Genomic DNA, 15,000 nt, shown 5'->3' on the forward strand with positions numbered 1-15,000 from the left:
CGAAACCATATGAATGCATTGAGTCATGGTTTAGACTGATGTTTGGTCTGTGAGGCCACATATTTCAGGCCTTATCTGTGTGCTTTTATAGCTCACTACTAAAGTGAATAGTAGAATCTTGTTTGTGTCATGGTTATTGTTCCCCAAACAAGATTGACTACCCACGGGGAGTGTTTCAGTGACGTCGTAGAGTATCAGACATATTGCAATACTATATGATGGTCTGTACAGGATTTCCTGGAGTTTTGATGATTGTTGCGGTCAAAAATGGTCGATTTTGTTGCTGCGTTTTGAAATGGGTTTTTGTGCAGAAGACTACTTGGATTAGCGAGAATGCAATTGGACGAAATTGTTTTGCACGGATTTTTTGCTGGTGAATTCAATTCAATTCCATTTTTATTTGTGTAGCACTTTTAACAACGGACGTTGTCTCGAATCAGCTTTACATAAATATATAAACACAGTCCTCAGTAGCAGAACGTAGCCTCCAGTTGATGAGAGCGCCATCCAGAGATAGGACATCAGGATGGATCAGGCAGGTCCAGGATCACTGGCATCTCCATAAAATCACGCGTGGCTCGACAGAAGGATAGAGGGAGAGGTAGGTAAAGAGAAGGAGAGATTGTTAGGACTGCTTACTATCCCACGATGGATAAGACTGTGTACTTTGCGTGAAAGAAAGTCTATTCATGGTAAGCTTGAGTAAACAAATATGTTTTCAGCCTAGACTTAAACACCGAGACTGTGTTTGAGTCCTGAACACTAATTTGAAGGCTGTTCCATAACTGTGGGACGTTGTAAGAGAAAGCCCTACCCCCTGCTGTAGCCTTCACTATTCGAGGTACCAACAAATAGCCTGCATCTTTTCATCGAAGTAGGCGTGGCAGATCATAGAAGACCAAAAGTTCACTCAGGTACTGTGGGGCGAGACCATTTAGTGCTTTATAGTAGTATTTTAATAGTACTATATTATAGTACTATATATAGTATAATAGTACTATATACTTTATTGTAGTATTATAGTCAGTAGTGGTATTTTATAATAAAAGTGAAATTTTACTGGAAGCCAGTGCAATGTGGATAAGATAGGAGTGATGTGGTCATATTTTCTGCTTCTAGTAAGGACTCTTGCAGCTGCATTCTGGACTCACTGGAGCTTGTTTATGCACCTACAAAATGAGACCTTTTAGCTATTCGACGCCCGCGAACCGAAGAGGGCGTTGGCTGAATACGCGTCGTGATGACGTCACGTGACGTGTCTCGGCCCAAATCTGCGGAAGGTCTGTGGTCATTTTGAAAAATCGCAGAAAAGTTTGCCCGCTTTTGCGTTCGTTTCTGCGATGGCAGAATCCTGGAGGGACTGACACGAAGTCCATTACTCACGTATGGGGTAGATGGAATCGCCCAGGCCAGAGGAAAAAGTGTTTAATGGTTATCACAATCTCACAGGTCACAGTTTAAACATGCCTGAGTGAACACATTGCTACTGTCAGTGCCAAGAGACTCCAACATGCTGAAGTACAAGCCTTAGCTCTTTACACTTCCCCTGTCTGTTTTGTTGACCTCACCGAAGAACCACCATCGAGTTAATTCACGAGGTTAGAAGTATTTCTGCTCGTGTCAGCTCCGAGAAGGGCACATTTTGTGTTTACGATTTTAGTCTTGATCAGAGTAGCCTCGTCTTTATGTTAATTTTATCTTGCTACTTATTTAGAGGAGCGGCATCATGAGCGTTTACTTGATCAACCTGTCCTTTCTTGTGTCCTGACTTGAACTGTGGTTTCTGTGACACCACAGAATATTCTTACTCTAAGCACACCTTTCAGGTGACATCACCAAGACAAGTAAGTGCACATGCAGTACCAGTTAGATGGAAAGCTACAATTACTCTTCCAGACACACTGCTTTGTACACTGTTTCACTGCTACCATATGCTATTAAGTACAGGAACATTCACACACTTTGATGCACGTTTAGTGCCCAAGGCAAGTTTTAGCATGGTACCATCAGTGATGTTTTCATCTCACATCAGCAGTCTGAATATTCAAACACATACTGAATAAACAGAACAAAAAATGAAAATTTGATGCTTTGTACAATTCCAACCAACGTTATGTTTAAACAGGTAACAGTGTGTGCTGTGCACATCGATTCTCCTCTGTATCGTAGCTAAATCAGGGTTCCCATCTGGAAGAGGAAGCACTGGTGGTACATTTGATGGGGCAACATGATGCCTCTCTCTCTCGATGACGCCCAAGGCAACTCTTTAAGGTCTATGCCAAGAACCGGCCCAGCTTGTATGTACAATGTAAAATCGTTCTTGTCCCGCGGCCAGTTCATTCATTGCCAAGAGGGCCTTCCATTAAAGTGTGCACAAACACCCACTTGGTATGTAGAGACTACAAATTGGGATCATTTGTTAAATTTGTCGTACACTGGCCTGAATGAGAACAGGCAAAATCCTGACACAGCCCAAGGAACCGGATGCACTTTTACAACCGCAGACCTTTCTTCAATGAAGCACAAAGGCAGGGCCATTCCTGTCTGCTGCAAACAGAACGGCATCACTTATACAACATGTATACCTGAACTCAAATGACCAGTTTGGAGGGAAAAAAAAAAAGTTAAATGTAAGCAATTTTCTTTCTTTTTTTTTTTTCCCCCCACTCTCCCAACGTAGTCAAGTGAAGATGGCTGGCGTTCAAAGTCTGTCTTTAATTTTGCATGGGAATTACAAGGCCAGTGTAGCTAACAAGGACCTTTAGCTTCAAATAACTAATCTCACTTCTAAATAAACCACTTTGAAAATGAGTATGTTCAAACTTGAGTTCAAAGTGGATGTTCATTTGCACATTTTTAGAAGGTGGAGCTTAGGAAGTTATATCAAAGTGTACTAAGGGGGAAAAGAATTGATTCTAGTCGTGCAAGATGGTTACCCGAACAACGTTATAGTTTTCAGCTACCTGGGGAAGTCATTCTCATGTATTGAGTCTGTTCGATGTGAATGATGAATGGATGTGGTTTTAAGAAGATATGTATGGATTGAACGGGGGTGGTAAGGGGGGGTTAGTGGCCAGCACGCTTGCCCTACGCCTCCAGGATTGTTCGCTCGATTCCCGCCTATGCAATGTGTGTGCAGGGTTCGCATGTTCTCTCTGTGTTTTGGGGGTGCCCTCCGGTTTCCTCCCCCAGTCCAAAGACATGCGTCGTAGGCTGAATAGCTTTTCTAAATTATCCCTAGTGTGCAAATTAGCGTTGGGTCGGCACCACATCCAGGATATCCACCGCCTTGTGATGCTCCCCCTCGACCCTACGTAATGATAAGCGGTATGGAAGATGTATGATGTGTAATATTTTCCATTACTTGTCCTTATAGCTCTAATGCAATACGAAGCAACCAATGGACACTAGAAATGTCATGGCTGAGTGAATTCATTTGGAGTAAAAAGAAAATTGTGTAGATTGGATTACGGTGGAGCGATCGGATATTGTTTTTAGATCTGATTATACCCCCGGAGTCCAGCCTCAGACAGCGTGCAGACTTTTGCATCAGGCTTAAGTACCGGAGCCTTTAGACTTATGGCAGCTTTGGTCCTGAGATTTGTTAGAGTCCTGCTCTCAAACGACTGGTGCCAACTCATATGAAAGCTAATGTGATCTCACCTTACATAAATGTATAAATATGCTCAGCACTGCCATGTCAGGTCGCATCAGGGTCGAGAAAGCCTCCAGTGTCTTTACCTAATCAGCTCTGACAGTAGCCTGTTCTGTTAAGAGGTGAGAGAGAGCAGGCACATTCTGTGAACAGGCCGAAAAAAAAAAAAAAAGCCCACCGGAGCTCCGCGTTCCCTTTTATCCCTGTCCTCCTCCAGACGACGAGAATGCGAGACGTGCCGATGAATTTTTCAGAGACTAGCTCATATCCCTTTAAAGGATTGATCTTGTTTCGTTAGTGTTTCCGCCAGTAAGTGCTATTAGCCCTTGAGCCACGTCAAGAGAGCAAGAGGAAACGTCTGCTGTGCCAGAGATAGTTCATGCAGCGACGTGAGAGAATAATACAGAGCAGCCTTAGGCACGGATTTCTGTGTCTGAGGAATAATCAAAACAAAAAAGGAATAATCAGGACTAAGACTTAACGAATCAAAATCATTTTCACGTTGTGACCGTTTGACTTGCGTTTTTTGTCACACAGCTTAACCTCAAAGCTATGTGTGCTTACTCAGACGCATTGCTCACATCAAAAAGCGTCTTCGGCGTGTATGCCACCAGTATACGGGCATGTTGCTGGATGAAGTCGTCGTCGTTGTCGTTGGTGACCGACTTGCATATTAATTTTATATAATCAACATGTAATCTTCAACTACATCTAAGCTTCTTTCCTTGAGAAGGATTTTCACCTTGGTTAATGGGTTACCCACAATGCCGTTCAACTACCTCCTGATAGTGACTACTAGGAATTAGCCCTCACTTCATCTCTGCCTAAAGAGAGCTGTAGTCTCTCCTTCATCTGCACACTCTGCTCAGACAGATCAGGTTCTTTCATGCTAATACTGTCATAATCAATGAACACCATCGTGTCTGTATGGAGGAAACCCCCGAAGCACCGAGAGAACATGCAAACTCCGTGCACACAGGGCAGGGGCAGGAATCCGTGCCCCCAACCCCGGAGTTGCGAGGCAAACGTGCTAACCACTAATCACAAAACCAGTCTGTCAAATCCAATCTGATGTCCACAACTATTACAAACCCCAGATATAAACCTTACAGGTACTTGTTAGTATACGATGGCATAGAATTCAAATCTGTCTTCTGAAAGAGCGATATTATCTCTCAGCCTCTCACATTGTGTCGTCACCCAGGAGACCGTAACCGTGGCGCTCTGCCCGGAGACCCCTGCTTCAGTAGCAGCACTAAAAGCTTGGAGTAGTCAGATGCAGTGATATTTTAATATTGTGGGGCTTTTTTTTTCCTTCTGTGGATGTGATAAGGAAGCAGTTTGATGTAATAGTGTTAATAAGGAACGTGGGGCCACAGGCAACTGACCAGTTGCTTTGATTTATTAAATGTCAGAAGTCTTTATATTGCTTCCTTTATTCCCATTATAGCCCTGTTGTTGTTATTTTTTTTTTGTTGTTGTTGTTTTTTTTTAAAGGCTGTAAGGAAGTGCTTTGATTTATGTCCTTCATTTTGCACGCAAGCATGTGTATGACTGAAAAAGAGTGAAAGAGTGAGAGTGGCATTGACTCTGTGCCCGGGATCAGTGTCACACAGGAATCATTAAGAGTACAGCAGTTGCCATGAAGGCATTTTCTCTCTTTCTGGAAGTAGATGTGAACGGTGTGGAAGGTTGACGAGGTCATGACTCACGAGAGAGAGAGAGCGAGAGCGAGAGCGAGAGCAAGAAAGCATGGCTATCTTGTATCGGTCTCTAACAGGCTTAGCATGCTTGCCTCCTGCTTGCTCAGCCCTCTGGTTGTATATGCAGATTGGCTGTTATTATGGTGCTCTAATCCCACTCAGCTATTTAAATAACCCCTCAGGTTTTTCACACACACACACACACACACAAATATGCACCCAAACCCACACTTATACGTAGTTGTGCAGCCATGTACGCACTCAAAACCTCCTCTCAATTACCTCCACCCCCGTCGGCCCCTGATGACCTCTGCGCTACCCTCGACTCCTCCACATGGGGATAGTGCCTTATTAAGGTGTGTGTGCTGAGTAAGTGTTACTGGTTCGGCGAAAGAGACAGCAGAACAAAATGTCCGGATTAGGGAGAGAGAAAAACATTGCACGCGTATAGGTTCAGATTTTATGATCATCATTATACTAAAATATCTTCACGTGATATGAAGAAAGAGGAAATAGAGAATGAGAGAGAGAGAAATAAGTATGTGTGTGTGTGTGTGTGTATATATATATATATATGTATATATGTGTATGTATGTATGTATATACACACACACACATACACATCAGAAGAGGAACTGCAGTAATCAGTAATTATTTACCTACGAAGTGGGACGTGTAAACGGCCCAATTATGTTGTCTTTCCTGTGAGATGGAATCAGCTGTAGAGCAGGGAAACCAAGAGGAGGTCGATGGAGGCTGACGGTTTTGCCGAGCATCAGAAAGAAGAGTTTTTCCAGAGCAGGGGGTATATCTTTAATGCCATATCCGTTAGCACCGCTAGTTCTTGCTACAGAAACAATGAAGTGAGGCAAATAAAGGGAAAACAAGCTTGGAACTGTGTGTACTAGACCTCTAGATTTATTACAGAAGTACACTGCGCTCCTCCTTATCTACACCGTTATAGAAAATAATCATGCCCCCCCCCCCCCCCCCCCCATCTTATACCACAGCAATCACATGATTCAAAGTTTTCTCAAATGTATTATGAAGGACACATTGTCCTTTTTTATTCATTTCTAGTTCAGTTGAATCGTCATTCCACCATGCTCTCTCTGGTTTTTTTTTTTTTTCCCCCCCCTCTCTTCCTTGAAGTTAATGTGACAAAAATGCAGCGAAATGTTTGAGCAAAATGCCTCTGGGACAATTTATGATGATTGTTTTCATAATTGTATTGTTAATTTCATTTGCAATGTCGGTGTTAAAACAAGTTTGCGTTGTTCGATCTCAAGAACATAGTCTGAGCAATTACGATAAGGGTCACTCCATGTCAAGGGGTCCAATGAATGTTGATTTTGCAGTGCTGTTTTTAATTCTGATTTCCAATGTATCGGCATTGCAAAATCACCAGGTTGTTTTTTTAAAAACAGTATATTTTAATTGGTTTAACTACGACCGCCATTTTTGTGTTGTGGCACACAACAAATGTTGGTTATACAGCTGTTTACAGAAACCTCAAAGATCTCGTCTCAGGATGGTCCTGGCGGCTTAGAACAAAATCTGATCTGTGGTCACTTACTGCTTTTATCGCAGGAGAAACATCACCACAGCTCTGTTTCTGACAATGTTCATTTGTAAAACTGAACACTGTAATTCCATATTTGGATCAAATCTATTCACGCACAGCAACTGTACACCTGTACCAACATGAAAGATCAGGCTGGTTCTTCAAATCTGGCCCTCGAGGTCCACTGTCCTGCAGAGTTTACCTCTAATCTCAAACTCACAATTTTTTCACAGCAGAATGCTACTATAGAGGACTTATTTCTGTGAAAATTTCAGGTTCGTATCTGGTCCCCCACCAGAGATATTCAACCTTAAATGAGGGAAATTTTTTTTTTTTTAATTGCATCAAACCTGAAATGCACATAATAATAATAATAATAATAATACATTTTATTAAAAACAAAAACAAAAAATCAGCACCTTTCATGACACCCAAGGTCACTTCACAAATAGAACATGCAAATACAATTCATAAAATACTAAAACACAATATTTTAGATAAAAAAAAGTATTATGTAACCGTGTCACAGAGAATATGCAAGCCTGAAGAGGTGAGTTTTTAAAGACCTTTTGGATCCTGAAATGGATTCACGGTTGCAGATGTGATGGGGAAGGGAATTCCAGAGCTTAGGTGCAATGTGACTAAAGGCTCTTCCACTCATGGTGGTTAAGTTCACGTCCGGTATTGCTAGTAGATCTGCTGAGGAGGATCGCAGTAAGTGGGGGAGGGGTGTATTTCTCCAAGAGGTTAGTGAGGTAAGCGGGAGCATGATTAACTAGGGAATTGAATTCGGTAGGCAACAGGACGCAAATGAAGCCGCATGAGCAGAGATGTTGCAAGGCTGGTTGATTTGGAGCGTGTATACTAAAAATGACTCGAGACTCGAACCCTTCCTATTACAATCTGAATCTTGAACATTACATTTGGACTTAAGTTCTAAATCTAAGGGACAAGAATGTGCTCTACAGATCAGTTTTTGTTCCGTGGAGCTAGGAGACGAGATATTCGAGGTTTCCGTAAAACAGCTGTATAACCAAAATTCATTGTGTGCCATGATACAAAGATGGCCGTCGTAGTTAACCCAAGTGAAATAAAATGACGCAACAACAATAACAAAAACTGGTGGATTTGTAATGCCAATACATAGAGGTAATTTAAAACAAATACAAAACAGTCAAGCAACCAACTTTGCAATTATTGGACCACCTGACCCTTAAGCAAGAGAAATTAGATTCATGGAAATGATATATGGCAGCAGATGTAGCGAATCGTAAAGCCAACCGGTTTCAGTTTATTTAAGAGCAACACTGAAGAAGACTACCACGACGTTTTATCGCAGGTGCATTAAGCATCGCCTCCTCTTTATTAACACTGCTTTCGCAACTGATCCGTAATTGAAAATACAGCATCAGATGATCGCCCTGCTCTAACGTGTTCTTCCGTGACTGCCTTAGTAATACGCTGTGAAAGTTATGCCAATAAAACCCCAAGAGAGCCAGAGGGAAGACGGGAAAATGAAGCCGAGGAAACGGACACAAAGGACACGTGGGAATGTTAGTGTGTGACACTGATTAATGCTGAAGTCACCCCAAAAAATCCCAATTACACACAGCTTCTTTCTTCATCTGCACCTCTGTTGCTGTTTATAGCCACGGCATATTATGGTGTGGAAAGGCTCTCAGTCCGGGACAAACTTCACACACACACACACACACACACATACACACAGCCAGTTCAGTCATCACATCACTGCACTTACACAAGCAATCTCACCACTGTGTGTGTGTGTGTGTGTGTGTGCACTGTCTCTGTAATTGCTGCTTTGAGGTAGTGTAGAACAGTAATGCGTATGGGGTTGGGATATTCAGAGGCGTGTTGGGGTGGATGCGGGTTTTTCAGGGTGACAGAGAGACAGGGCTGTTGGTCTGAGTCGGCGCACGCTAATGCCAGGAGAGGGTTTGGAGTGTCATGAAAATACAGCAATTACGGCTCTAGAACGCATGAATGCTCTCTAATGAAGCCGAATGATTCCGAGTTAACAGGTAAACATACACATACACACACACACACACACCTCTGTAGCTCGCTGATGCAGTGTAATTGGGGTAATGGCTCAGTAATCACGAGGTTGTCGGTTTAGAAGCAAGGCTGTTTGGGCCCTGGGCAAGAAGTCCAACAGAAACACGCACACACAAACACACAGCAGTCCTTACGCACTCTAAACACACATCCACAAACACACACAGCTTTGAATGATGCCAGTTGTACTGTTTCAGACATCCTAGTGTAGGGCTTCCCAAACTTTTTGGGCGAACAACCCCAAATGGACAATATACATTTTCTTTACCGCAAGCCTTGGCATTTTGGCTCCTCCTTCATTTTTATTGTGACACTTCCTTCCATCCATCTATTTGCTTTACCACTTATCCTACACAAGGTTGTTGAGGAGCCTGGGGCCTATCCCAGGGGACTCAGGGCAAAAGATGGGGTGCCAACCCATCGCAGGGCGCAATCGTACACGCGTTCACGCACTACGGACAATTTAGAGATGCTAATCAGCCTACAGCACGTTTCTTGGACTAGGGGAGGAAACCGGAGTACCCGGAGGAAACCCCCTAAAGCACGTGGAGAATACGCCACACAGAGAGGAGGCAGGAATACGGTCACGCTTGTAAATCCATATTGAATAAATATTTCAGCTATGTCTTTATGTAGCAGCTGTGTGTGTGTGTGTGTGTGTGCGTACGTGTGTGTGCATGTGCGTGTGCTTGTATCCGTGTGCACGAGAAAGAGGGTGGGGGTGGGGGGAACAGTGACCTTGTAAAGGATGAAAACCGGGGTCTGGACTCCTCCTGTGGCAAATGTCTCATGCCTTAATTTGAGCTGGCGGAAACCACACTGTCCCCTGGAGACACACACACACACACACACACACAGAAGGAGACTCAGAGTCGCTGACACTGGTTTAATCCTCAGCCAGTAGAAATGCATGGTCTGTGTCTAGGTCTCGACTCACATTAGCTCTGTGTATACATATGACGTATGAGGTGATACACACACACACAGTGCGTTTGTCTGATAGGTCAAGTCCGATCATAAAAGCACACATATATTCTGAATGTTTCCTTCATTCGGTGGGAAATGGGAGTTAGATCAGTCATGGGAGGGATTGATAAATAGAGAGAGAGAGAGAGAGAGAGAGAGAGAGAACTTTGGATGGCTGCATCTGTTACACTAATGCCATGTGTCACACAGCAGATATGCAATATCATCTGAGGTTAAAAAAAATGTGTTTTTGTTTCTTCTTTAAATTTACCCTGCCAGTCATATCATAGTCTTTCACTCTTTCTCTCTCTCTCTCTCTCTCTCTCTCTCTCACACACACACACACACACGTTCTTTCTCTCAGTCTCAATTTAAAACATGTCTTCTTAGCATATGACACAGGTGCATTTGCTATTGCCAAAGCTCAGGTGACTGAACATGGAATACTAAAATGAAAAAGATAAAAAGAACAACAAGATGAAAAAGATAAAAAGAACAACAAAATGAAAAAGATAAAAAAGAACAACAAATTGAAAAAGATAAAAAAGAACAACAAATTGAAAAAGATAAAAAGAACAACAAAAATGAAGTGTCAACAAAAGCTGGTCGCATCGCTGCCTCACAGCTCCAGAGTCCCAGTTCAGTCCTGAGCTAATCTCTGTGCCGAGTTTCACATGTTCAGTGGGTTTCCTCTGGGTTCTCCAGTTTCCTCTCATCTCACAAAAACATGCTAGTAGGTGGATTGATTGTTATTATTATTATTATTATTATTATTATTATTATTATGATGATGATAAAGGGGTCTAGTCGTCTTTGTCTTCTTCTTCTTCTTGAGATGTCTATGGCAGCCCATAGAACTGTCTGGTAAATGGCACACTGATTGGGGAGGATCTAAGGAACATTCTGAACAAATTTGAGCCAAGTCCTGCCAATGCCCTAGCGCCACCATTGGGTAAAATTTGGGCCTAATTTGGAAGTACGTTTATGGTCATAACTTTTGAACCGTGTATCCAAAATTTAAAAGCCAGGCATCTCTGGGTTCCCTGAGACAAGTTCAACATATCCTCTGACATCATTTTTCACCTAATTAGATAGATCTTGGATTTTGTCAAACGCAGCTTTTTTGCTACTCCTTCTCCTCCTTATTAGGGTACGAGCACCGTTAGTTAGTTTTCTTATTATTATTATTCTTCCCCACGGGGAGTCTATGGCAGCCCTCTGAACCTGATGAAATTTGGCACACTCATAGATATGACCATGAGTAGTGTGTCGACCAATCGTGGCCTCTCTAGGACCAACTCTATAGCGCCACCACTAGTTTAAAAATTCACTATTCAAATGGTTATAATTGTTGAACACTTTGTCCCAGAGAAAAGAAATTTAGTTCATCAGACTAGTCTCCTCATGCTGATTAAAATTACATTAAGACTCCACCCATTACAGTAGTCACCATTTTGAAATGTACAGTGTTCAGTTTAATTCGCTACTTCTCATTCAAATTTTGCCCAGTTCTTACCAAATTTGGCTGAGATGATCAGTGGACAGAGCGGTACAAAAATAACTGAACAGAATTTTTATACTCATATCTATTCAAAAGTTATGATTTAACAATGTTTTAACGATTTAACGATGTTAAATCTAAATCTCGGCCAGACTTTGATCGCTCCTAATGATTCTTGGTACTACACACGATCCGAGGGTCCGTGCCAAATTTGAGAACAGCACCACCTACAGGTCATGAGGTTTGAAAAATGATTCTTTTTGCGTTTTAACTTTTGAATACTTTGACAGAAAATTATGACCTTGGTGTCTACAGATCCATTGGGTCGTGGCGAATCTGGGGATAACAATCTTGCAAGGATCGGACAAACCACCTGTTGGCCATTTCGAAAATTGTCATATATTGTAATATCTTTTAAAATAACTGACATGCCGGCACAAAATTTCAAAGGGTTCGTTCATAGCATGTCCCCTAGGTACATGTAAAAAATTAAAAACAGCGCCTCCTAGTGTTCTAGAATCATAACTTGAAAACATTGTCCAAAATGAGATGTTTTTGTGATAAACAGCAAGCATTAATTCTAAAGGTCCTTGGTTCGAGTCCCATGTGGTGCAAGTTCTTGAAAGTTTGCGTAATGTTTTGTCTTTGGGTTCCTTTCTTTTGAGGCTCAGCCTTGCACTAACCTCTCAACCTCGTGGCATGCAAATAAATGCTTCTGTTCTGTTCATTTCCTGTTCAATCTGATTCTCAGCTGTGCTTGTGAACCTATCTTTTATTCATTCGTGTACATTCTGTTTCTCCTTTGTGTTCTTCAGGCTCCGCATTGCGCTTGCTGCGCCTTTGGTGCTTGGGCCCTTTAAACTGCTTGCAGCTTTAATTATTATTATTATTATTATTATTGCTATGTTTGTGGTAATTGTAGTAATTTGCTTCATCTATGTATTGTCATAGTTCCATGTTGGTTATATAAAAGGAGATTATTGGTGGAGATGCAGATATTAGTCTAAATAAAAACAAACCAAGACAAAGTAGTGATAGTAATGAATGTGTGTTTAGAGTGTGTGTGTGTGTGTGTGTGTTTTCCTCTCTCTCTCTCTCTCCCTCCCTCCCTCCCTCCCTCTGTTAGGAGAGTGGCACTCTCCACTCATACAGAAAGCATGTTTGTAATCTAACACCATTAAGCCTTGATCTGGCAGACGGGTTTTCCTACATACACAAACACACACACACACACACACACACACACACAGACAGTTTTGATGAAGTACCTTGCTTGTAGTCGTATTATTTTTTTATTTGCTTTGTATGCCAGCATGATTACAGTGTCTACCAGTGTAGTGCTGCATGTCTCACTGTCTGTAACAACACTCCAGCGCTGCTTTTCTCATCAGTAATAAACACTCGGGTTAATCAGGCCTGTTAACTGAATTACAGCCTCTGCACTGGCTGCTCTGCACGCTGCCTTTATCTTTCCAGTTAGAAGAGCAAAGGCCACACACGCATTTCTATAAGATTCCAGTTCATTTGCCATAGAGGTGCATCAAAACTGGCTTAACAAGTAAGAAAGAAAACACTCAGGGCACAGTGTTGTGAAAGTCATCGACTAAGCGAAAACAACAGCACTAAACACACGCTCACACACACACACACACACAAAAGGATTGCTGTACGTGCCTGAAGTGGTTGGAGTAAATTCCACACACACTCATGTTAGTTATGAAGAAAACATTATGAGTGGTATCATCTGATATGTGGAGAATGTAATATCTCCCCCTTCCCCCCCTTCTCTCTCTCTCATTACTGGAATGAGAACTGTTATTAATAAACCTACTAGTTATAACACCGAGTGCCTATATAGAAACATGACATGCGAGAATCGAAATTAAGCGTTAATACACACATCGGCAATCTTAATATTGGCAAGAAGTAAAATGAAATCCCCCTCTCTCAGTCTTTGTACACTGAGAACTCATCACACCCAGTCTAAACGTTAAAGCCGTCGAGTCAGCAATTAGGCCGCTCTTTATTAGCAAGCTCAGAGTTTGTTTCCCCATCGACACGCTCTAGTTCATTTATTTGAACGTGACTCGCGTGTGTCTAACGCGTGTAACGACTTAAAAGGCCGGCACATCGTTTACTTCAAGTCTTACTTAAGACCAAGAGAGTTTTGAACAAGGCGGGAAAAACTTCGAAGCTGCCTTAAACAAAGCGGCGCAGAAACAACAGAGCGACGGTGGAACACGTTTTTAGTCTTTAGGGGTGCTATTCTGATCAACAGGAAAAGGGGAGAAAAGTGAGTGATAAAAAGAGTAAAAGATGTGAACAAGAATCCTCACGTTTCTATAACAATCAAAAATGAATGTTGTAATGTATTAATCAGTATTAATGTCTTAACACAGGGGTTCCCAAACTTTTTCCAGGGCAACGCCCCTCAAATGGCATTAACATTTGACCGAGGCCCCCTTTTGCAAGATGTCTTTAAAACACATTCAAAATACAGACTTCTGAATATATCCCCCCTTTTTTTTATTTATTAATAATGACATCTTACATCTTTACATTACATTAGGAATTGATTGTGTGTGTGGTTGTCTGAAAGTGAGAATTTAGTTTTCACACCAAATTGTTGAGGCCCCCTGGCGGCCCCCAAGGGGGCTGCAGCCCCCACTTTGAAAACCACTGTCTTAACATACACTCTGTCAGTTTTCTACTTTTTATTACCAGTTTTAATGAGTCTGTGTCCACTGTAGCCTCAGATTGTTGATCCCTTAAGGTTTGATGTGCTGCGATGCTTTTCTGAGCATCACGGTTGTAAAGAGTGATTGTTTGAGTTTTTTATATATATATATATATATATATATATATATATATATATATATATATATATATATATCATGTAGCTTTAGCTTTAGCTGTCAGCTTTATCCAATCTGCCCATTTTCCTCTGAGCTTTCTCATCAACAAGGCGTTTCTCCCCATAGAACTGTCACTGTCACAACAGTGTGGTTTTTTGTTTGTTGTTGTTTTATTTTTGTGTGTGTGTGTGTGTGTGTAAACTTTTTGTGTAAACTCTAGAGTTTGTACGTTGTCGTGCGTGAAAATCTCAGAATGCGAGCAGTTTCTGAAATACCCCACCCCCACCCCATGAATCTCATGGTCAAAGATCACATTTTTTGTCGTCCCCCCCACCCCCCACCCCATTCTGACGTTCGATGTGAGCGTTATTCGAAGCTCTTGAGCTGCATCTGAATGATGTTATGCATTGCGCAGCTGACACGTGACACACACATCTTATATATTCTATACACACGTACACTCGTTTGCTTTTTATTAAGTATAAATAGTACGCTCATACGCTCATACTCCAGTCTGGATGTATGAAGATGCTGTTTTGATGATGAAGATTTTGGTAGGGATGTATTGAATTCTGGCACTTTTTCATTCTGCCATTTTCTTCACACACACACACACATACACATACACATATTCCCCATTCCAGCTTTTATCTCCAGTGACCTTCACTTTTCATACA

At 41.8% G+C, this 15,000-nt stretch overlaps 1 protein-coding gene across 1 annotated transcript in view; it reads left to right on the forward strand.

The window, feature by feature from the left end:
* Window positions 1-15,000, forward strand: part of si:ch73-22o12.1 (nectin-2) — an 81,596-nt gene that overhangs the window by 54,081 nt on the left and 12,515 nt on the right. The gene's annotated exons all lie outside the window — the stretch shown is intronic.

This window comes from Ictalurus punctatus, chromosome 1, assembly GCF_001660625.3.
Source record: "Ictalurus punctatus breed USDA103 chromosome 1, Coco_2.0, whole genome shotgun sequence".
In the NCBI taxonomy this organism is placed as follows: domain Eukaryota; kingdom Metazoa; phylum Chordata; class Actinopteri; order Siluriformes; family Ictaluridae; genus Ictalurus; species Ictalurus punctatus.